Source organism: Bubalus bubalis, chromosome 15, assembly GCF_019923935.1.
Source record: "Bubalus bubalis isolate 160015118507 breed Murrah chromosome 15, NDDB_SH_1, whole genome shotgun sequence".
Classification (NCBI taxonomy): Eukaryota; Metazoa; Chordata; class Mammalia; order Artiodactyla; family Bovidae; genus Bubalus; species Bubalus bubalis.
Window position 1 is genome coordinate 58,526,503 of NC_059171.1, and position 24,133 is coordinate 58,550,635.

Here is a 24,133-nt window from a genome sequence, read left to right on the forward strand (position 1 = left end):
CTGATGAATCATTAGGCATGAAGTATACATTAAATCCTCAATATCTGGTAGGGTAGGCATTATAAATCAAATTTCAATTGTTTATTGTTAATTTTTGCAGAAATATAGGGTCTTCCTGGAGCTTCCCTGGTGGTTCAGTGATAATCTGCCTGCCAATGCAGGAGACGCAGCAGGAGATACCAGAGATGCAGGTTCAATCGCTTGGTCAGGAAGATCCCCTGAATAAGGAAGTGGCAACCTACTCCAGTATTCTTACCAGGGAAACCCCATGAACAGAGGAGGCTGGCAGGCTACAGTCCATGGGAATGCGAAGAATCAGACACGACTGAGCACACACACATACACAGGCTCTACTCATGAAAAGTTAGATTTTAGAATCAGAAAAATTAACATTTTGAAGGTTGTTTTCAAGATACACTTTTTTAAAAGTATTTGTTTTTATTTATTTGGATGTGCCAGGTCTTAGTTGCAGCATACAGGATCTAGTTCCCTGACCAGGGATCCAACCTTGGCCCTTCTGCATTGGGAGCTTGAAGTCTCAGCTACTGGACCACCAGAGAAGTCCCAAGATACACTTTTAAAACAAACAAGAACACCAAATGCAGAATAGTTAAGTGGGAAAATATGTTGTTGGTGTTCAATCATTAAGTTGTGTCCAACTCTTTGGGACTCCATGGACTGTAGCACGCCAGGCTCTCCTGTCTTTCAATATCTCCCAGAGTTCGCTCAAATTCATGTGCATTGAATCAGTGATGCTATCTAACCATCTCATCCTCTGTCACCCACTTTCCTCCTGCCCTCAGCCTTTCCCAGCATCAAGGTCTTTTCCAATGAGTCGGCTCTTCACATCAGGTGGTCAAAGTATTGGAGTTTCAGCATCAATCCTTCCAGTGAATATTCAGGGTTGATTTCTTTTAGGATTGACTGGGAAGATATAGTGGTTCATAAACTGTGTCCATATGTGTATAAAACCACCATCACCGATGCAGACAAAGCCACAAGGGCTGAAAGATGAAGCAGAATAGACTACATTCTCCAACTAAGGCATCTGCAATGGCAGTTAAGCCCCACTTATATTCAAGAGAGATTTACATGCTATTTTTGCTCTGCCAAAAAAAATCATAACAGGTCTTCTGTGCTAGATGGAAATGAAAGTACTGGACCTCTGCCACATGCAAGGGTAAATTACTTTGAAGCTGTACTCAGAGATGTTATCTGAAAGCTAATGTCCTGATTAATGGAACTAGAAAATAATAACACCATCAAACATGTGTGTGCATGCTATGTTGCTTCAATCATGTCCTACTCTTTGTGACCCCATGGACTGTAGCCAGCCAGGCTTCTCCGTCCATGGGAGTCTTCAGGCAAGAATACTGGAGTGGGTTGCCATGCCCTCCTCCAGGAGATCTTCCAGACCCAGAGATCGAACTTGTGTCTCTTATGTCTCTTGCATTGGCCAGAGAGTTCTTTACCACTAGCGCCACCTGGGAAGCCCAAATAATTACACCATCAAACACAGTTGCTCACATTTTATGATATAATTGCCCCTATATTGTCTCAGATTACTATACTTTACAATTTCTGTAGAAAAGGACGTTAAAAAAAACGTTGAAAAAAATTTCAAATCACGTTGTATTCGATGCTAAGTTCTTTGAGATTTCTCTAGGAAACCTCTGAAACAATGATCTGTATTATCTTCAGAATCTGTACTGGGTCCAATACTAAGAGTCAAAACTGTAAACATAAAAAATAAATCCACAATTTTTCATGTCTTTAACAATTCTGAAATTATGCTGCTTTCTCTGGGAGTTTGGATATGGGATTTCTACATGATTATTTTGTGTAGAAATAATCAAAATAATGATACTAGGCCCTATGTTAGAGGGTGAATGAAGCATCTTCCTTGTAAACTAAAACCATCCAAATGGTCTATTTCTGTTATTCTAAGCAATTTTCTTCATCTGGGGCACATTAGAGAAAAGTGAACTTATTTAGGGCATCATTGCCTCAGGTTTTTTTTTTTTTTTTTTTCCAGGAGAAATACCCAACTTACTGTAAAAATCTATTTCCACATATAAGTTTGGAATCCTATAATACAGACAGAAGTCTGATTCCCAAACACTTTGAAAAAATAAGACAGTAGGAGACAATCTCCTTTTAAAATTTTTTTTTCAGGAATAATTCCATTCAAAAGGCACAGGTGAATAATTGAATCTCAACTTTTTGGTCTTTGTAAAGAAAAAATATTTCTTCCTCATCCACTTTTAAAGGTAATCATCTGGAGTTATACAGAATAAACAAGTGGGAAGAAATACAGCCATTGTCCTATTTTAGAAAACAGCTACAATTAATTTTATCTGTGACAAATGATAAAGTGGGAGTATTTCATTAAAGGAAAAAAAATGGAATTGAGCTCACAATCAGAGAAAATTTATCAGTCAGGACTGCAAATATCTCCTAAGACAAAGAATGAAACGTCTTAGTGAAAGGTCAAGCATAAAGTCAAGGTTTCTTTAAGAGCTGTTTTAACTTCCATGTAGGCAGAGATCTCAGATCCTGTGGTGGTAGGCAGAGTTCTCAGATCCTGTGGACACGAGGCAAGAAGACACACATACCCTGTGACCCAACCCAAGACACTGGACGTGTTCTTCATACAACAAGTGGGGTTCTAGCTCCACCCACTCTGCCTGGTGGAGTTTTCGACAGTGTATTTATGCCCTGGGTTCCTTTAGCTCAGCCTGCAAAGGGAGGGCAAGGAGCACACAGAACCCCATACATGTCGAGCACACCCCTGGGCTATCTCCAGCTTTCTAGACTGGACCTAAAGTTTTAAAAGGAACAGATGGAAATGTGTGTTTATTGAATGGATACCCAACATGGAGCCAAGCACTCTTCTGGTCATAGCTGACTTAATCTCAAAAATCCAATGTCCTGGAATCATCCTCAATCTTCTACTTCTGAGGCATAAACATTTCCCAAAGATCATATAATTATGGGTAAATAAAATCAAGCTCCAAAAGCTTGTTGTCTTTATCCAGAGGATGAAGTCAGAGAAAATGGCAAACAGACATGTGGAATCAATTTTATGTGTCCCAGCATCAAATGAAAAAATAACAAAGCTTTCTATAAATCTGAGATCTTAGGAAGGAAATCCTGGGACAGAGGGACCAATATTCCATCCATTTGTCGTTCATACAATTTTTTTTTAAACTTTTATTTATTTATTTGATTGCTGGGTCTTGGTTGCAGCACACAGAATCTTTAGTTTTGGCATGTGAGATCTAGTTCCCTGACCAGAGATTGAACCCAGGTCCCCTGCATTGGGAGCCCAGAGTCTTAGCCACTGGACTGCCAGGGAAGTCCTTGGACATTTTACAGAATTTAAAGCCTAGAAAAGCCATTTCTGTCTCTTCCCCTCCTTCACTCACCCTCACCATCTCTCTGTCTCTGTCTCTCTCTCACACACACACACACACACACGTTCCCATAGTTCTCCACTCTTGCACCCTGTGACCATAATCCTGAGTAAGGGACTTTTATCTCAGTGGGGCTAGAAGCATTTTCCATTTCACAGGTGGGTGTAATGAAATGTCCCAAGTTCCATTTTTATAGAAAGACCGGGAAGCTTGCTCAATCATGTATCTTTTCTGACTTCATTTTCTTTTCAATCAGTGTGTTATAGAAGTAGAATCAATTTAATCTTCAGGTAAAAGCTCATTTATCTGCCAGAGACCTACTGGGAGTGTTGACACTAAATAATATAAAAATCACTTAACAAATCTTCAAGCGGCTCTTTGTGTAATATGCTTACTAGGCTGCTAACCATTCAAACCACTGAAATTCGCTTTCTGGTAGGGAAAAGCAAAATCAGATCCCAGGACTTTCTTTAAAAATCATTAATTTCTTTTCACCTTCTTTCCAGATTAGTTTCAGGCTGGAGTTTTCACGACTTAAACAATATTGCACCAGCCACTGTGCAATTTCTCTGAAAAAGAGAGTCTTACTGGGTTTGCAAGTGAAAGAAAGAATCCCACGTCTCTCACTTTAAATCAAAAATTAGAAATGATTAAACTTAGTGAAGAAGGCATATTCAAACTGAGACAGACTGAACCTGGACTCTTGTGCCAAACAGTTAGCTAAAATATGAAGGCAAAGATAAAGTTCCTGAAGGAAATTTTAAAGTACTCTGCCAATAAACACAGGAATGATAAGAAAGTGAACCTGCCTTATTGTTGATATAAAGAAAATTTTAGTGGTCCGGATAGAAAATCAAACCAGACACAACATTCCCTTAAGCCAAAGCCTGGTCCAGAGCAAGGCTCTGCTGCTGCTGCCGCTAAGTCAATTCAGTCGTATCCAACTCTGTGCGACCCCATGGACGGCACCCCACCAGGCTCCCCCGTCCCTGGGATTCTCCAGGCAAGAACACTGGAGTGGGTTGCCATTTCCTTCTCCAATGCATGCAAGTGAAAAGTGAAAGTGAAGTCGCTCAGTTGTGTCCAACCCTCAGCGACCCCATGGACTGCAGCCTTCCAGGCTCCTCAATCCATGGGATTTTCCAGGCAAGAGTACTGGAGTGGGGAGCAAGGCTCTAGCTCTAATCAAGTCTATAAAGGCCAAGAGAGGAGAGGAAGTTGCAGAAAAAAATTAAAAAGTTGAAGATAGCAGAGGTTGCCTTATGATGTTTAAGGAAAGAAACCATCTCCATAGCATAAAAGTGCCATGTGAAGCAGTAAGTTCTGATGTAGAAACTTCAGCAAGTGATCCAGAAGATCTAGCTCAGATAACTGCCGGGGTCCAGCCCCGGCTGATCCAGGGTATTCGAAGTGGGGACGGCATCGGCGACCTATTTAATTATTTATTCATCAAAGATATAAAGAGTAATAGAATGAGGATAGCTCAGTAGGAAAATTCAGTGGAGAAAAGAGGCTGAGTAGCTTGGTTTACGCGGGGGAACAATAAAACTTCAAGACAAGAAGTTTGCACCACTTACGTAGGCCACAGGCGTCCTTCCGTTCTCCCGAAGGAGAGGAGACACTGAGGCCTCCCCGGTCGGATCTTAGAAGCCCAGGCATAATTAGTAAGCATGGTGGGTTCTGCGCTCCAGATGGAGACTCAGCCAGAGTGAGAGAGAGAGCGACATGGGGAGACCAGTATTTCGAGAAACTGATCCCAATTCTTTATTTCCCATGGTCTACTTTTATACACTGAGATATTATGCAAAAGTTACGTGGGGTCAGCAGTCCTGACTTTTATCAAAGTCAGGTGCTTCATACAAATGTATACAGAGGTCTTAGGGGTGTTACATCATCTTCTGGCCAGGGGGCCTGCTGACAATTTATGACCCTCTCCTTGTGACAGCGGTCAGTCAACCAGGACACTTATTTCTCCAGGGGTGATTATTCTTAAACAGACGCCACCCAAATAAAGTTACATTCCTATAGGGTGAGGGTATAGTGGGTTTTAGTTAAGGAAAGAATTTACTTAGCCTAAGGTCTAACGTGATTTATATCAAAGGTTAATACTTATTTCTTTTATATATTCATTAATGTGTGTAAGGGCAGGGGATATGGAGACTTAGCAACAAACATTGGCTCAACAAATGAAAAAACCCTTCACCAATACAATTTCTAATCAGCCCATTATACTTATACTAATAGCTTTCTAACTTTTCTAAGGAACCTGTTTTTAGAAGGTTTAAAGCATCTCGTGCCTTTCACGGTTGGGAGGCTGTGAGCAATCACATGTGGCCGGACCAGCCTGTCAGGCAGGCTAGAGAACCTTCAGAGGAGTTTGCAGGTTGAAACACTCCTATCATGCCCAGGAATTATTATTAACTGGAGCTCTAAGTTAACTCCTTCTCCGAAAGAGGTGGTGGGGGACAGACCCCCGTAAAGCCAGAGGTGTAGGTGAGAGCACAAAGTAGTAAAGTAGGCAGGCTCTGGTTATGGGGGTAGATGCTCGAGGATTTCCAGGGGGACTCCTGAGGCTCGATCCCACCTTTGCGTATGTCAAGCCTCCTTCCTCATGACCTTTGCCATGGGCTGAGTGCCTCACGCCGGCCCCCAACAGATAACCACGAGCATGGTTACACTAAACAGCAGATTTTCAGTGTAGAAGAAACAGTCTTATATTGAAAGATGCCATCTTGGACTTTTCTAGCTGGAGGGGAAAAGTCACTGTCTGGCTTCAAGGTTGATTCTCTTATTAGAGGCTAATGTGACTTTAAGTTGAAGCCAATAGTCAATTACTATTTTGAAAATCTTAAAGTCCTTATGAATTATGCTAAATCTCCTCTGCCTGTTCTCTACAAACAGAACAACAAAGCCTGGATGATGGCACATGTGTTGACAACATGGCCACTGAATATCTTAAGCCCACTGTTAAGACCTACTGCTCAGAAAAAAAAAAAAAAAAAAAAAAAGATCTCTTTCAAAGTATTACTGTTTATAGATCATGATCACAGTTTCTTATTTTAAGACATTGCCACAGCCACCCCAGCCTCAGCAACCACCACCCTGTTCCATCAGCAGCCGTCCACGTCAAAGTAAACCCTCCGCTAGCAAAATATGATTCACAAAAGGCTCAGATAATAGTTACCATTTTTCAGAATTATTTTTAATTAAGCTAAGTACATTGGTTTTTTAGACATAATTCTATGGCACACTTTATAGGCTACAGTAGAGTGTAAACTTTTATATGTGTTATGGAACAAAACATTTGTGTGACTTGATTTATCGTGATATTTGCTTCAAATTGTGTTGGTCTGGATGGAACCCACACTGTCTCCAAAGTGTGCTTGCACCAGCTTGTGATCTTGTTGGTTCTCACTGTTCAGTGTTTAGTTCTTCCTTCTACTTTATTTGAGTTTATTAGATTGTTTTCTCTTCCTTCCTTTTCTTCTTATATAAAATTCAAGCCTAGGGAATTCTCTAGTGTCCACTGGTTGGGACTCAGCACTACAAGGGGCTCAGGTTTGATCCTTGGTTGGGGAACCAAGAACTGCAAGCTGCAAGACACAGACAAAAAATAAAATAAATTTCCCTTTAAATATAAATTCTCTTCATTTTGCACCTTTATGAAGTATCATCTTTATGGTTCAGTTTACAGATTTTAACTTCATTTTTGGTTTCTTCTTTCAATTATAATTATATAGATTTATGTCTTTGAATTTCAAAAGGACCTTTCGGTCCTTGATTAATAATTTAAATTTCTCCATAGTAAAACACCACAAAGTATGGCACTGATTTAAAAACAAATCCATTGTGATTTGCTTCACAAACTCATTATATTGTCACTTTTATTAAATGCTCTTGTGCTTTTGACAGGGTGCATAGTCTCATATTGTCAGGCTCATGGTACTATATGTGCAAAAAACTGTGTATTGTATTGTTCCAACAATCCACACCTCTAGCACATCAATAGCCATCAGTGAGCATTCTGGCCTATTATTTCCTGAAATAGCTATCTCAAAAATGAAACTCATTCCCCTCCACAGCGAAAAATGCAGTGAGGTGGGTAGAAAAAACAAAATACTTAAACTTCAATCTTTTCCATAGCACTAAAGACACAAGATCTGGGAAAAACGATGTCTATCACTATCATCATTATTAAATTATGTTTATAAATCCAAAGGCTAAAACAAACTGGAATAGAGCTAGAGTAGGAGGTGTGGGGGCAAAGAAAGGGTTCAGAACATTCAGGATGACTAGTGTTAATGATAAACGATGAGAAATGAAAAGAAAGGGTTCTCTGCTTCTTTGGGCTAAAGAATTCCTGAGATGTGAGCAGTAGCTTCTGGTATAGATACGAAACTATTAATTCAAGGTGTACAGTAACTTCTCTAAAAAGGAAACAATTTATTTTCCCTCTTCACTAGTAGGTAAACAATAGCTTACATGTGCATGCTCAGTTGTGTCCTACTCTGCAACCCCATGGACTGTAGCTCACCAGCCTCCTCTGTCCATGGGATTTCCCAGGCAAGAATACTGGAGTGGGTTGCCCAAACAATAGCTGATACTGACATATAAATGTCCCAGAAAGGGACCTTATGCCATTTAGGGCAAGGTAACTTTTATAGGCATGTCATTAAAAAAAAAAAAAATCTGACCTAGAATCTTTGTCTTTCATTAAGTAAGTGAAATTCACTCAGTTGTGTCCAACTCTTTGAGACCTCATGGACTACACAGTCCTTGGAATTCTCCAGACCAGAACACTGGAGTAGGCAGCTGTGCCCTTCTCCAGGATCATTAAATAAAGCTCTGAATAAAAGTAAATCTCAGAGTTCATAGGCTACTTGGCTAACTCTAGGTTATATGATTTCCCCTCTTTTGGGTGTTTGTATATATTATCCCTTTTATGTGCTACAATCCATAGGGTCTCAAAGAGTCAGACATGAGTAAGAGACTGAGAACACACACATAAATAACTGTAATTTTACTTAGGGTCTTAGCATCTAACCATAACTCAGACATGGATTAAATTTCAAGTTATACATTTCAAGAAAAACATATTACCATCATAATTGTCTTCTAACACTTAAAATATTTTCCTTATTTGCTTTTTGTGTTTAAATAGATCAGTTGCAGAAGAAGTGTGCCTGAGAATTAAATTATTAGACTGGGAAACTTGGTCATTGTAATTAAAATGCCTAAAAGATAAACTGGGTGCTCTTACAAAGACTGTAGAAGAGAAATGCGAGCCTTTAAACTGAGTTTCTGTTTTCTGCCCTTATCACTCAGCTACAAGTTTCCTGAGATGCCCACAATTCATCACTAATGCAGGTAAGTAAAGAACGACATGTGCAGAGCAGGAAGGTTAGTGTGAATGCAGCAGTTAATTAGAAATTTGGATCCAATGATAATATATACAAACACCCCAAAAAAAAAGTGAACTACAGCTAAGAAAATAAAAAAAACAACACTACCAAAAGCAGCAGTGTTCTATTACGATGCATCCAGTGCACATCATCAAGTTCACCATATGACTGCCTGATAAATGTTCCATGTTGTATTGGAAACACATAGAAAACAATATGTTAGTTTGAACTTAGGGGGAAAAAAGAATGCTTATGAAACAGAGCCACTTTCCACCAAGGTGGAGAGTGACACCTTGTTTATGTTTGTCTTCATAAGTTTTTTGTTGACCATCTATACAGAAGCAAAAATCTCATCCAGGTTCTTCAAACTACAAAATGATAAGCTCATAGCATTTGTAAAAATGTTAAAAAAATATGCTTAGGTTTCTTTCATTATGGTATGCTATAGGGAAAATTCTGTGTTTTTCCCCTTTCTCCCTTTCTCCCTTTTCTAGGAATAAAATTTCATTTTCTTATAATAACCAAACCATCTCCACCCTCCATACATGCAATCCTGTGAAAATTGACACCATACCCTAGGTCCACATATGGTTGAGGATCTAGGCTTGGCTAATAGGAATTGAATCAGATAATATATGCAGTAATTAGGCCTTCAGTAATTGAATCGGGCTGGTCACATGACTTAAATTGGGCTTATCAGAATCACCAGAATCTTGGCTAGAGCCATCAGGAAACAGATGCAAACATTCATCTGGGGTTTCAGTTCAGTTCAGTCACTCAGTCATGTCCGACTGTTTGTGACCCCGTGAATCACAGCACGCCAGGCCTCCCTGTCCATCACCAACTCCGTGAGTTTACCCAAACTCTTGTCCATGGAGTCAGTGATGCCATCCAGCCATCTCATCCTCTGTCGTCCCCTTCTCCTCCTGTTCCCAATCCCTCCCAGCATCAGGGTCTTTTCCAATGAGTCAACTCTTCACATGAGGTGACCAAAGTATTGGAGTTTCAGCTTCAACATCAGTTCTTCCAATAAACACCCAGGACTGATCTCCTTTAGGATGGACTGGTTGGATCGCCTTGTAGTCCAAGGGACTCTCAAGAATCTTCTCCAACACCACAGTTCAAAAGCATCAATTCTTCAGTGCTCAGCTTTCTTGACACTCCAACTCTCACATCCATACATGACCACAGGAAAAACCATAGCCTTGACTAGATGGAACTTTGTTGGCAAAGTAATGTCTCTGCTTTTGAATATGCTATCTAGATTGGTCATAACTCTCCTTCCAAGGAGTAAGCATCTTTTAATTTCATGGCTGCAATCATGATCTGCAGTGATTTTGGAGCCCAGAAAAATAAAGTCTGACACTGTTTCCATGTTTCCCCATCTATTTCCCATGAAGTGTATCTGGGGTTTAACAAGCAACAAACACTAATACCTTAGGTCCTGATGGTCCTCTCTCCCACTACATAGAAAGCTGACCTCATAGTACACCCAACACTATGGATGTAGGAACAAGGTAGAAAAATGGTCATCTTGACAAGACGCCATTTGAACCCCAATTCAAACCATGCTTGAAGACATCAGATCCACCTCTCTATTTTCAGTTATCTGAATCAGAAAAAAATTCTTTTTTTCTTAAAAAATTTTCAGGCAGAAATAGAGACACAGACACAAAGAACAGAAATGTGGACAGAGTTGGGGGAAGGGAAGAGGGGAACAAATTGGGAGAGTAGCATTGTTGTGTTCTGAAATTATCCTGAAACTTGGTTTTATAACCATGCATAATTTAACACTTATTAAATTATAATAAAATCTCTTCTAATTATTATTTAGACATTCACATCAGGAAAATAATCTTTTTCTTCAAAGATTAATGAATATAATTTGATAAACACGGTGTTCCACAGACTTATTTAGAAAACATTTACAGTAATAGATTAAATTAAGGTTTCCTGAAGCAACTGATACACACCTACCTGACATTTATTAATTTAATAATGCACTGGGACAGTTTATATAAAGTTTATGTAAAAATGATAATCAAATGTTTAAAATTCACTCCATGTAGACATATAGTTTACACAGATTGCTCAAAACCTGAAGTTCACTTTCAAAATCAATCACAACTTTCATTCCATTTAAAAATTGCACAGTATCCAGTGTTTTATTTTTATTTTTTATTTTTTTTAAATTTTATTTTATTTTTAAACTTTACATAATTGTATTAGTTTTGCCAAATATCAAAATGAATCCACCACAGGTATACAGTGTTTTATTTTTAAATGTCTGTAATTCAGTTTGAATTAAATAAGATTCAATATTTAGGTACACATGTTCCATTTAAAAATCATCAGGAAACTAAGTATAAAAACTAACATACTTAGATTATTGAGGTTTTCATAAATAAGTATGCTAAACATATATAGCATCATACATTATTATAGATATGAGAGCTATATCTGCTCAAGGCATTGAATGAACAGAGTATCCATCCATGATCTTTAGTCTACCTTGGACTTTCCGATCCTCAGGAGATAATGTCCTGTACTTGAAGCAACAAAATTTCTATTAGCTAGTAGGCTCAGGTTTTTCTAGTTAAATGAATAGTCTGTTTTAACTCAGTTTAACAAGAAAACATTTATGTTTCAAATGTAGTCTCAAAATACTTTTATAATGTGTAAATTGATCTTGACTCTTGCACCTAATAGTAGCTCCTTTGTTACCTTATGGAGTAACTAACATGGTGATACATAGCTACAAATATACATATATGTAGACAGAGATGGAGGTGGAAGTGGGGATGGAGGTAGAGGTGGAGGTGGAGATGGAGACAGAACTGGAGAGTTCGCCTGAGTCCTAGTCTGATCATCGGCATGTTGTCTTTGTCCTCCATCCCTTGCTACTGTTCATCTTTGCCTCCTATTTAATCTGACCTAGAAGAAAGAAAAGGACTCAGCCATACAAAGAGTCTAGGAAGGGATTCTATGGAAAGGAAACAACATATGCAGAGCATCCAGGGTGAGAAAGGCCTTTTGTTTGAGAAGGTGATCGCAGGCCTGTGTAACCAAGGGATGAAGGATGTGAGAGACAATGGACAGGTAAGAGCCAAGCATTGTAGTCCAGGAAAATGTTTTGATTTTTTCCAAGAGCAATGGAAATCTATTAAAAGATTTTAGGAGGAGGAACAGCATGACCTAATTCATTTTGTTAAAGTGGTTCTGTGTGATGGTGGTTTTGGGGGAGCGAGAGGGAAGCAGAAAGAGTAAAGAGTAGCGTCCAGGTGAATAGCCACCAACCTGAAGGAGGAGGCGGCCGTCCACCACAAGAAGTGGACAGCGTGACATATTTGCTGCTACTTGGCTGCGATGGAGGAACAGTAAGGAGGGAAGGCTGACTTGGAGATTTCTGGCTGGAAAAACCTGATAGATGGTGTTGTTTGCTGATATGCAGCAGCCAGCCGGAGAGGCACAGACAGGGTGATGAACTAAAATTACATTTAGTCTAATCCTCCTGTGAGGCACTGAAGTATTATCATCTGTCTCTTGAGCACCTGGTCATGCATGCATGCATGTTCAGCTGTGTCTGACTCTTGGCAACCCTGTGGACTATAGCCTACCAGTCTCCTCTGTTCATGGGATTTCCCAGGCAAAAATACTGGAGTGGACTGTTTCCTTCTCCAGGAGATCTTCCCAACCCAGGGATCGAACTCAGGTCTCCTGCACTGCAGGTGGATTCTTTACCACTGAGCCACCTGGGAAGCCCTAAAGTATTATATTAAATGTCAAATAGTCAATTGGACATGAGTATCTAAAACTGCTGTATTGGGAAAGATATTAATGAAATTTAGAAACCTGTTTTAGTCTTAGAATATATATATGTGTGTGTGTGTTTGTGTACTTTACTTACAGTTAAGCGATGTGTTAGCTTTCTTTTAAAGAAATTTGAGTCCTCTGATAAATTGTCATGTGTATTTTATATAAAAAATAAAGGGTTCAAAGTCACAAACCTTAATATAAGATTTCAAATTAATTTTTTGAAGTAAAATTCTTCATTTAATTTTAACCACATAGAGGAATCACTAACATAATCTAAGGTAATAGGAGCTTTTTAGATGGAGATTAAAAAGAAAGTATAGTTCATTGTAATTAACCAGCTAGAATAGGTTAGGATTTTAATTGTAGTGATCATCATTTTGTCTGTTAAATATAATTCCTGATATCTTGGAATAACTCAGGGAAGAAATGAGACAACATTCTTTGGTACTGTTACAAATAATATTGTTTTGCAAGAAACATTCATTCTTGACAGCTGCTAATTTTTCAGGAAGATTCTTGACTTCAAAAAAATCTACACAGTATGCACTTTTGTTTTTGGGAGAATTAAATATGACAATAAACATAAAAATTTTTGATGACTGGACTTTTGATTTGAACAATTAGATGAAAAATTCATTCTGAAAATTGGTAAGTCAGGAACCGAAGACAGAATTAGACACAATCATTTTTGTTCAGTGACAACTTGAAGATCGTCAATGTTCTTTGATTTCTTGACAGTTTAATTTTATGCTAACGTCAAATTATCAGAAAATACAATGGTGAAAGAGTGTTCTACTGTGCTTGAAGAAGGTGGGGACAATGCATAAAAATTTTCAAGCTCATTCAAATAAGCATAGAGGTAAACATTACAGAAAAACAGAAGTTAATTATTTTTCTCTTGAAAAATAATGCTATAAGAATAATTAGCTTTGATAATAAAACTCACACCTTTTCTAAAAGAAAAGCATGTATTGCATAAAAATAAAGCAGTTGCACAAAACAGTTACACAAAACAGACAGATAGTAGAATATTTATTATGTAATATGTGTATGTGTGTGTGCTCAGTCATGTCTGACTCTTTGTAACCCTATGAACTGTAGCCCACCAGGCTCCTCTGTCCATGGGATTCTTCAGGCGAGAATACTGGAGTGGGTTGCCATTTCTTTCTCCAGGGGATCTTCTCAACCCAGGGTTCAACACACATCTCTTGCAATTTCCTGCACTGGCAGGCTGATTCTTTACCACTGTGTCACCCAGGAAGCCGCAAATATATACATATGTGTGTATATATACATACATATTTACACATAATTTGTTTTATATATGTCTATTCATTCAAGAAATGTATTCAAGAAAGGTATTGAGGGTTCCTATGTGCCAGGGCACAGGTAGACGATGTATATAGTGATTTACTTATTTATCTTTCATATTTTAATTTAATAACTATTTTTTTAAATGGTACAGATTGGTTCCAAATACGAAAAGGAGTACCTCAGGGCTGTATATTGTCATCCTGCTTATTTAACTTCTATGCAGAGTACATCATGAGAAACGCTGGGCTGGAAGAAGCACAAGCTGGAATCAAGATTGCCAGGCAAAATATCAATAACCTCAGATATGCAGATGACACCACTCTTATGGCAGAAAGTGAAGAGGAACTGAAAAGTCTCTTGATGAAAGTAAAAGAGGAAAGTGAAAAAGTTGGCTTAAAGCTCAACATTTAGAAAACAAAGATCATGGCATCTGGTCCCATCACTTCATTGCAAATAGATGGGGAAACAGTGAAAACAGTGACAGACTTTATTTTGGGGGCTCCAAAATCACTGCAGATGGTGACTGCAGCCATGAAATTAAAAGACGCTCACTCCTTGGAAGGAAAGTTATGACCAATCTAGATAGCATATTAAAAAGCAGAGACATTACTTTGCCAACAAAGGTCCGTCTAGTCAAGGCTATGGTTTTTCCAGTAGTCATGTATGGATGTGAGAGTTGGACTGTGAAGAAAGCTGATCGCCGAAGAATTGATGCTTTTGAACTGTGGTGTTGGAGAAGACTCTTGAGAGTCCCTTGGACTGCAAGGAGATCCAACCAGTCCATTCTAAAGGAGATCAGTCCTGGGTGTTCTTTGCAAGGACTGATGTTGAAGCTGAAACTCCAATACTTTGGCCACCTCATGCGAAGAGTTGACTCATTGGAAAAGACCCTGAAGCTGGGAGGGATTGGGGGCAGGAGGAGAAGGGGACGACAGAGGATGAGATGGCTGGATGGCATCACGGACTCAATGGACATGAGTTTGGATGAACTCTGGGAGTTGGTGATGGACAGGGAGGCCTGGTGTGCTGTGATTCATGGGGTCTCAAAGAGTCGGACACGACTGAGCGACTGAACTGAACTGAATGGAGTTATCTATTTTATGCACTGCTGCTGCTGCTGCTAAGTCGCTTCAGTTGTGTCTGACTCTGTGCGACCCCATAGACAGCAGCCCACCAGGCTCCCCCGTCCCTGGGATTCTCCAGGCAAGAACACTGCACAGTAGTGTATAAATGTCAATCCCAATCTCCCAATTCATCCCACTCCTCTTTCCCCCTTGGTATTCATACATTTCTTCTCTACACCTGTCTCTATTCCTGTTTTGCAAATAAGTTCATCTGTACCATTTTTCTAGATTCTACATATATGCATTAACACTTGATATTTATCTGTTTCTGACTTACTTCACTCTGTATGAATTTTTTAAAAAAGAAAGAAAAACCCAATCCCTGCCCTCAAGGAGATTAAACTCAAGTTGGTGAAGGCAGCCACAGAACAAGCAAGCATCATTCAATATGATAAGGGAGTGAGTAGAGAAGAGGGAAGGGACCAGAAATGGCAGAGCTTGCTTGTTTCAGTACTAAGACTGATCTGTAAACAGCTCTAGGATGGAAACCTAGAGAAAGTCTGATTTATGTCTTGGAATCACATCAGGTGGTCTCCTCTGGCCAGTCTTCCCCGTAAGTCACCCCTCCGCAATGCCTTTCATCCAACTACACTGGCCTTGGGCAAGGCCGGGGAGGAGGCTTGGTACCCACACTGATTGTTACAATCTCTTCGCCCTTTATCACTCTTCTCTTCTCTATCATTAGATAGAAGATGGAGTTTAGTCATTTCTGCTTCACTGCAAATGAGAGACTCAGGCAATTAACCAGTGCTTTATCTCTCTCTGTCTCTGACTGTATTTTTACAAATCGCCTCCCTCTCTGCAGAGAATGGGCAGATTTTCCCAGGCTATGCACATTCACTTGTTAGACCTTCTCTGCCACATGAAAATATCCTCCCACATGCCTGCTGAAACTGACAATAAACACACACACACACACAGACACACACACCAGATTCTGACCTTACCAGATGCACACATAAGAAATATGGAAGAAAAACAAATTCCACAGGATGAAAAGCTTCAACTAAATGTGACAGTTTGGAGCCCACTTCAGACTGAGATGAACAGAGAGACCATGCAGTATGCTCAGTACATTATTTTTTCCTCTGGGGCACAGGACAGCTATGTCTACAAGGTGCCAAATTTCAGTTGCACATGGGACTTCCCTGATGGTCCAGTGGTTAAGACTCTGCACTTCTGCAGAGGAGCACAGTTTCCGTTCCTGGTCAGGGAACTAAGATTCCTCCATGCCATGGTACGGCCAGAAAAATAAAGCTTACCAGGAACACAATGAATCCAAAATGGTAACAATGAGCAGAGTTCTTTTAGAAATCTATAGGATTTTAGTATACATGTGTGAATGGGTCCTTTTTTACTAATCTTTTTCTTAAAAAATCAACTTTGCATGCATGTGTTCTAAGTCATTTCAGCTCAGTTCAGTTCAGTCACTCAGTCATGTCCAACTCTTTGCGACCCCATGAATCTCAGCACGCCAGGCCTCCCTGTCCATCACCAACTCCCGGACTCCAACTCATGTCCATTGAGTTGGTGATGCCATCCGACCATCTCATCCTCTGTCGTCCCCTTCTCCTCCTGCCCTCAATCTTTCCCAGCATCAGGATCTTTTCAAATGAGTCAGCTATTCGCATCAGGTAGCCAAAGTATTGGAGTTTCAGCTTCAATATCAGTCCTTCCAATGAACACCCAGGACTGATCTCTTTTAGGATGGACTGGTTGGATCTTCTTGCTGTCCAAGAGACTCTCAAGAGTCTTCTCCAACACCACAGTTCAAAAGCATCAGTTCTTCCATGTTCAGCTTTCTTTATAGTCCAACTCTCATATCCATACATGACTACTGGAAAAACCATAGCCTTGATGAGATGGACCTTTGTTGACAAAGTAATGTCTCTGCTTTTTAATATGCTGTCTAGGTTGGTCATAACTTTCCTTCCAAAGAGTAAGTGTCTTTTAATTTCATGGCTGCAATCACCATCTGCAGTGATTTTGGAGCCCCAAAAAATAAAGTCTGTCACTGTTTCCACTGTTTCCCCATCTATTTGCCATGAAGTGATGGGACCAGACACCATGATCTTAGTTTTCTGAATGTTGAGCTTTAAACCAACTTTTTCACAGTCCTCTTTCACTTTCAATCAGGTCCAACTCTTTGTGACCCCATGGACTGCAGCCTGCCAGGCTCCTCTGTCCATGGATTCTCCAGGCAAGAATCCTGGAGTGGGTCACCATGCCCTCTTCCAGGGGATCTTCCCAACCTAGGGATTGAATCTACGTCTCTTATGTCTCCTGCATTGGCAAGCATGTTCTTTACCACTAGCATCACCTGGGAAGCCCCAAATCAACTTTACTGAGGTATAATTTATATACAGTAAACACATGAATTTTGAAAATGAGTGGATCCTGAAACCAGTGACAAAATCAGACACAGAACATTCTCGTCACCCCAGACCTTACATCTGTGTCTTTATTTCTGTTTTGAAAATGAGATCATCTAGATTCTACATATATCAGGCCAATGGACTTTGATATTGGATCATCTGAACTTGTCACTTGTTGATAAGTGTCAATAGGTTAAGTAATATATTTAGCTGTAGAATTGCAAATCCTGAGACAGGGACCCACTGTTATGCCAGATCTTGTATCCTTCATGCCTAAATGAATTTCATGTTCCTGATTCTAAGGAGCACACCACATACAGATGCAAATCTACACAAGGGAGTGTGTCTGGCCATATCACCTTCTCTTGGACGTATAGACACTTTGTGAACCCATTGCTAATCAGTTGCCTCCACCCCATATAACTCAGACCACAGTGAAGAAACATTTATGGAGCTTTTAGCACAACCAGTTAAAAACAAACTGGCATATTATTGATTGTGGACTTGGCAGGCCTTCTGCGGTGAGCAGCATGCTTCATGTGCTTGTACTTCCCCTCACTAACTTTCTTCTGTGGTGATGGGAATAAAACACCAGCTGGAGTTAGAGGGAACAGGTCTGAGCAAGTTCATTACCCAGATGCTGAGAGTCAGGATGCAGAGTCATCAGACAATGTCAAGTCTTTTTATTAAATCATCTTAGATATATTTCTTTTGTATCACAGGGATGGTTTCAATGGGCTATACTTTAAAAAACTGCATTAGGACTTCCCTAACGGTCTAGTGGTTAAGAATCCACCTGCCTAAGCTGGGGTCACAGGTTTGATCCCCGATCTGGGAAGATCCCACATGCCGTAAGGCAACTAAGCCTGTGCCACAACTGCTGAAGCCTGCATTCCCTAGAACCTGTGCTCCCCAACAAGAGAAGCCACCGCAATGAGAAACCTGTGCACCGCAGCTGGAGAGCAGCCCCTGCTCACCACAACTAGAGAAAGCCCACGCTCAGCATGAAGACCCAGCTCAGCCAAAACTAAATTTTCTAAAAAAGAACTGCATTGACTGATGCTGCTGTTATATAATGCATATTAAATAAACTATATTAAAACAAATGTAAGACTGCTTCAAATTAGGGGGTATTTAGTTACCAAAAAAATAATCTTCTTCATCTTCTTGTCTGGTCTCTCAGTCATATCTGACCCTCTGACCCCTTGGATTGCAGCATGCCAGGCTTCCCTGTCCTTCAACATTTCTCAGAGCCTGCTCAAACTCCTGTTCATTGAGTCAGTGATGCCATGCAAGCATCTCGTCCTCTGTCGTCCCCTTCTCCTCCTACCCTCAATCTTTATCGACATCACGGAAAGATTTTTTCTAGAAAAGATTTTTTCTTTTCTAATGAGTCAGCTCTTTGCATCAGGTGGCCAGAGTATAGAAGCTTCAGCTTCAGCATCAGTCCTTCCAGTGAAAAATAATCTCAGTGTTGTTATTTAATTGTATAATCATATTGCTGCTAGTTATCTCTTTAAAGGTCATGAGTATGCGGTGATGTATATACAAATTGTCATTTTGAAAAAGTATAAGTTCTGAGCATCTAATGTACAGCATAGGGACTATGATTAATAATAGGGTACTGAATACTTGAAAGTTGCTGAGAGGAAGACTTAAATATTTTCATCAACAACAACAAAAAAAAGAGTTGACTACATGAGGTGATGAATGTGTTAATTATTTTGATCTTGGTAATTATTCCACAGTGTATGTGTACATCAGATCATTATGTTACTGAATATATTCTCCAAAGGAAAAGTAACAATTGGATATCACTATGTGAATAAGAAAAGGACATGAGCATATGCGATATTTTACCCTCATAAATTGCTTTATATGTCTTTATGCAGATGAGTCAAGTTCAAGTGGTCCCAATACACCTGCTATGGATGTGTCTTCAGAGCCAACAGTGTCCTCAATTCTACCACCTCCTTACATAGAAACTCCATCTGGCAAGGAGATTTTGAATCTCTCCATTCTTAACTTTTTACTATCTATCACAGCTTACTTCTCAGAGTAATTAAACCTTGAACTCCATGATGCAGAGTTACATGATTCACTTTCTTCTCTCTGCAACTTCTTCATTTCATCTTGTGTTAAGTACTCCCTGGCTCATCTCTCATTCCCCACCCAGGGGTCCAGGACTCACTTTGCTCAGGCACTTCTTTTGAGAATAGACGCTATCCACCTCCATAGGTCAACTACCATTGGCTTTCAAATAACACACTTTGTCATTCTTCCCCTAAATGTTTTTTCCATGGACTCATTTAACATCAGTCAGTTCAGTCTCTCCGTCATGTCCAGCTCTTTGTGACCCCATGGACTACAGCACTCCAGGTTTCCCTGTCTTCACTATCTTCCGGAGCTTGCTCAAACTAATGTCTATTGAGTCGGTGATGCCATCCAACCATCTCATCCTCTGTCGTGCCCTTCTCCTCCTGCCCTCAATCTTTCCCAGCAACAGGGTCTTTTCCAATGAGTCAGTTATTCGCATCAGGTGGCAAAAGTATTGGAGTATCAGCTTCAGCATCAGTCCTTCCAATGAATATTCAGAACGGATTTCCTTTAGGATTGACTGGTTGGATCCCCTTGCAGTCCAAGGGACTCTCAAGAGTCTTCTCCAACACCACAGTTCAAAAGCATCAATTCTTCGGCACTCAGCCTGTATGGTCCAACTCTCACATCCATATGTGACTACTGGAAAGACCATAGCTTTGGCTAGACAGACCTTTGTTGGCAAAGTAATGTCTCTGCTTTTTAATATTCTGCCTAGGTTTTTCACAGCTTTTCTTCCAAGGAGCAAGTATCTTTTAACTTCATGGCTGCAGTCACCATCTGCAGTGATTTTGGAGCCCAAGGAAATAAAGTCTGTCACTGTTTTGATTGTTTCCCCATCTATTTGTCCAGGGACTGGATGTATGATGGGACCAGATGCCATGAGCTTTTAACATACTACTCTGTTATTCAAAGAAAATATCAGCACCATCCAGATGCTTTCCTAAAATTTATTATTAAATTTTTATTTTATGTTTTATTTGGCCATGCCCAACCAGGGATTGAACCTGTGCTCTCTGCATTGGAAGCTCAGAGTTGTAACTACTGGACCACTTGGAAAGCCCTCAAATGCTGTTTGGAAGACCTAGTATGAACAGTTTCTAGTTGCCTTCACATTTGAAATATGTACAGTGTATCAAAATGTTTATACATGTTCTCATGAAATAACATCCAAACTAACCAAAATCTAGTTTTAGATCTGTCCTCTAAAAAGAATCTTCTTATCCTTTTTTTTTTTAATTTTTATTTTATTTTATGTTTTAACTTTACAATATTGTATTGGTTTTGCCATATATCAAAATGAATCCTATCCTGCCATTATGTAGATCTCTTTTCTTCTTGGCCAACTCCTTCTATGCTTCTCACTTCATCCAAACCAACTCATAATTCACAAATTATTTTTGCTCTTTAGGGGATTTTAGATCCTAAGTTCTCTGAGTACTTATTTTATATTTTTGTTTTACTTGTATTTATCCACCCCCTTCCCTGGTGGCTCAGAGGGTAAAGAGTCTGCCTGCAATGCGGGATACCCAGGTTCAATCCCTGGGTCAGGAAGATCCTCTGGAGAAAGAAATGGCAACCCACTCCAGTATTCTTACCTGGAGAATCCGTGGACAGAGTAGCCTGGTAGGCTACAGTCCATGGGGTCTCAAAGAGTCGGACTAAGCAACTTCACTTTCACTTTATCCACCCCCAAAATAATGCCAGCTTCAATATAAAGTTATGAGGTTAGAAGTCAAGACAGTGTATATGTTGTGTGGGTTAGTGGCTAGAAAGGGGCTGAGGGTGGGGTTCTGGGACATGGTTATGTTCAGTTTCCTGATACGGACACTAATTGGATGTGTATTTTCTATTTGGCTTCTCCTGGTGGCTCAGATGGTAAGAAATCCACTTGCAATTTGGGAAACCCAGGTTCAATCCCTGAGTCAGGAAGATCCCCTGGAGAAGGAAGTGGCAACCCACTCCAATATTCTTGCCTGGGAAATCCCATAAACAGAGGAGTCTGGCAGGCTACAGCCTGTAGGGTTGCAAAGAGTTGGACGTGAATGAGTGACTAAAACTTTCACTTTTCATTTTCTGTTTGTGAAATTTGTCAAGATGTTTGACTATATTGATTAATGTTAAAATAGTTAAAATAGAAAATCAGTCCATTTAAATTATCCCCAAATCTGGGTTTACTATGCTTCTCCTCTCAGCCTGTTTCTCCATTCTACTCACAAATGTACCACCACAGTGAGTTTCCCTGTTATTCTACAAATAACAAGCATAGTGAGTTCATTATGAAAAATCTAAGGCAATGATAACTTTTGACATTATTGATTTATTCTATCTCTACCATCACAGTTATGTTTCTATCCAGATAGACAATATTAATATTTTTTAGACAAAATTAATTTATTCTCAAACTCTTCTCATTGATCAACTTGCTGACATACTACCCACGGCACAGGGTCTAATTAGGTGGCGGAAATCATCTGATGGGGCTACGCTTGAATTTGTGCTGTGGATGACAGAGAGCAGAGCCCCAGAGCACCGTGCTAAAGCGTGGTAATGACTCTGTAATTAATACAATTCAAAGAACTCACATGGGAAGACTCATGTCTTCCTGTCTATCATGATTAATAGACCTCGGCCTCTGGAACCTGTTCATCCTGGTATTTCTTCATATCAGATAGAAATGGAAACATAAGTAAAGATTTAATAAACCTATATGTGTTTACAATGCCTCAATGTATCTACAAACACACACACCACGTGTACACACTTGCACAGTGTCTTCTTTGGGAAAAGACAGTATTTCAAGTACCTGGAGTAATCCATGTGAAGAGCAGAGGGAAATGGATAAAAGAATCAAAATGAGTTAAATGTTATTAAGTCCTAAATAACTAATTTTGGTATGGCATATTTTCCTTCCACTTCAAATGTATTCAGATTAAGAGGAAATATCCAGGACTTCCCTGGTGGTCCAGTGGCTAAGACTCTGCACTCCTAATGCAGAGGGCCTGGGTTCGATCCTTGGTCAGGGAACTAGATCCCAGAAGTTGCAAATGAGAGTTCACATACCACAACTAAAGAACCCACATACAACAAAGATCCGGTACAGCTAAATAAATAAACATTAAAAAAAAAAAAGAGGGAATATCCAGGCCACGTCTAGCATCACCCAAAGGTAGTTCCACTGGTAAAGAATCTGCCTGCAATGTAGGAGACCCCGCTTAGATCCATGGGTCTGGAAGATCCCCTGGAGAAGGGATAGGCTACCCACTCCAGTATTCTTGGGCTTCCCTATTGGCTCAGACTGTGAAGAATCTGTCTGCAATGCAGGAGACCTGGGTTCAAGCCCTGGGTTGGGAAGATCCCCTGGAGAAGGGAAAGGCTGCCCACTCCAGTATTCTGGCCTGGATAATTCCATGGACTGTGTAGTTCATGGGGTTGCAAAGAGCCATACACGGCTGAACAATTTTTACTTTCAAAGAATCATTCAAAGTAGAATATATAAGCAATAAAAAAGGACCCATCATATTTTTCTCCCACAGTACACAGATGGACTCGATTCACCAAAAATTAGTATTCATTGAGTACTTACTGCAGGCCAGGCCCTGTGCTAGACCTACCCAAGAGAAACCAACAGGAGTAAGACGCATTTCATCTGCAGGAGATGTGATTAAGACAAGGGTGTTGAGAGGAGATTGTTCTGACTGTCCAGCTTGGCCCCAAATACATCACGTGTATTTTAGAAAACAGACAGATGGAAGAGAAGACAGACAGAGTAGGCAATCTCTCTCCCTTTTGAAGACAGAAGAGAGAGATGCAGCCATAAGCCGGGCACCCTGCCAGCCACCAGGAGCCGGAAGAGGCAAGAAAGGAACTATTCTCAGAGCCTTCAAGGCACATCCAGTCCTGCTGACACCTTCATTTCCGCTGAAGGAAACTGACTTCAGACTCAGGCTTCCAGAACTGTCAGAGGAGAGATTTCTGCTTTTTAAGTCCACCAGTTGTGTCATTTGTTACAGTGACAGGGAACAATACTCTGGATTAGGTTAAAATGGGAAAAGTAAATGTCTAGTTACTTAGTTGAAATCCACTTCATTTAAAGTTCCTCCATGTGTGCAACAGCAAAAAATAAAGAAATATAACTTTACATTACTATTGTGAAATGTGAAGCAAAGTTGCAACTAAGGACCATCACTGGTAGAACTGATTTTTCTTTCCTCTTGGATAACTACATATTATTAACATAAAGTAATAATACAAATGTGTATTATTATATGCAACACATTCTAATGTGTTGCATATAAGGAGACAAATTGGAATGAAAATCAGGTTTCTCTGAGGAAGGCTTTATATTGATGTCAATTCATATTTAATATCATTTTATCTGAAAATAATTAGGTATCACACTATTTTTTAAAATAATGCCACAATATTTTGTTAACATGCATCACTTAAAGATGTTTTAAATGCTATAAATGATGGAGAATAAGCAATTAAGATACATCCTCCATTTCCTTAACTAGTAGCTTATTGTTGAAGAGGATTTTGCCAAGCAGTAAAATTCCGTCATTCACTAAATCATTCAATCCAATATA

General features: G+C 39.8%; 1 non-coding gene across 1 annotated transcript; it reads left to right on the forward strand.

Moving 5' to 3' along the window:
* The first annotated feature begins 22,498 nt into the window (after positions 1-22,498).
* TRNAR-CCU lies at positions 22,499-22,571 on the forward strand. Its single transcript has one exon. It is a non-coding gene; the product is annotated as a tRNA-Arg (tRNA).
* The last annotated feature ends 1,562 nt before the right edge of the window (positions 22,572-24,133 follow it).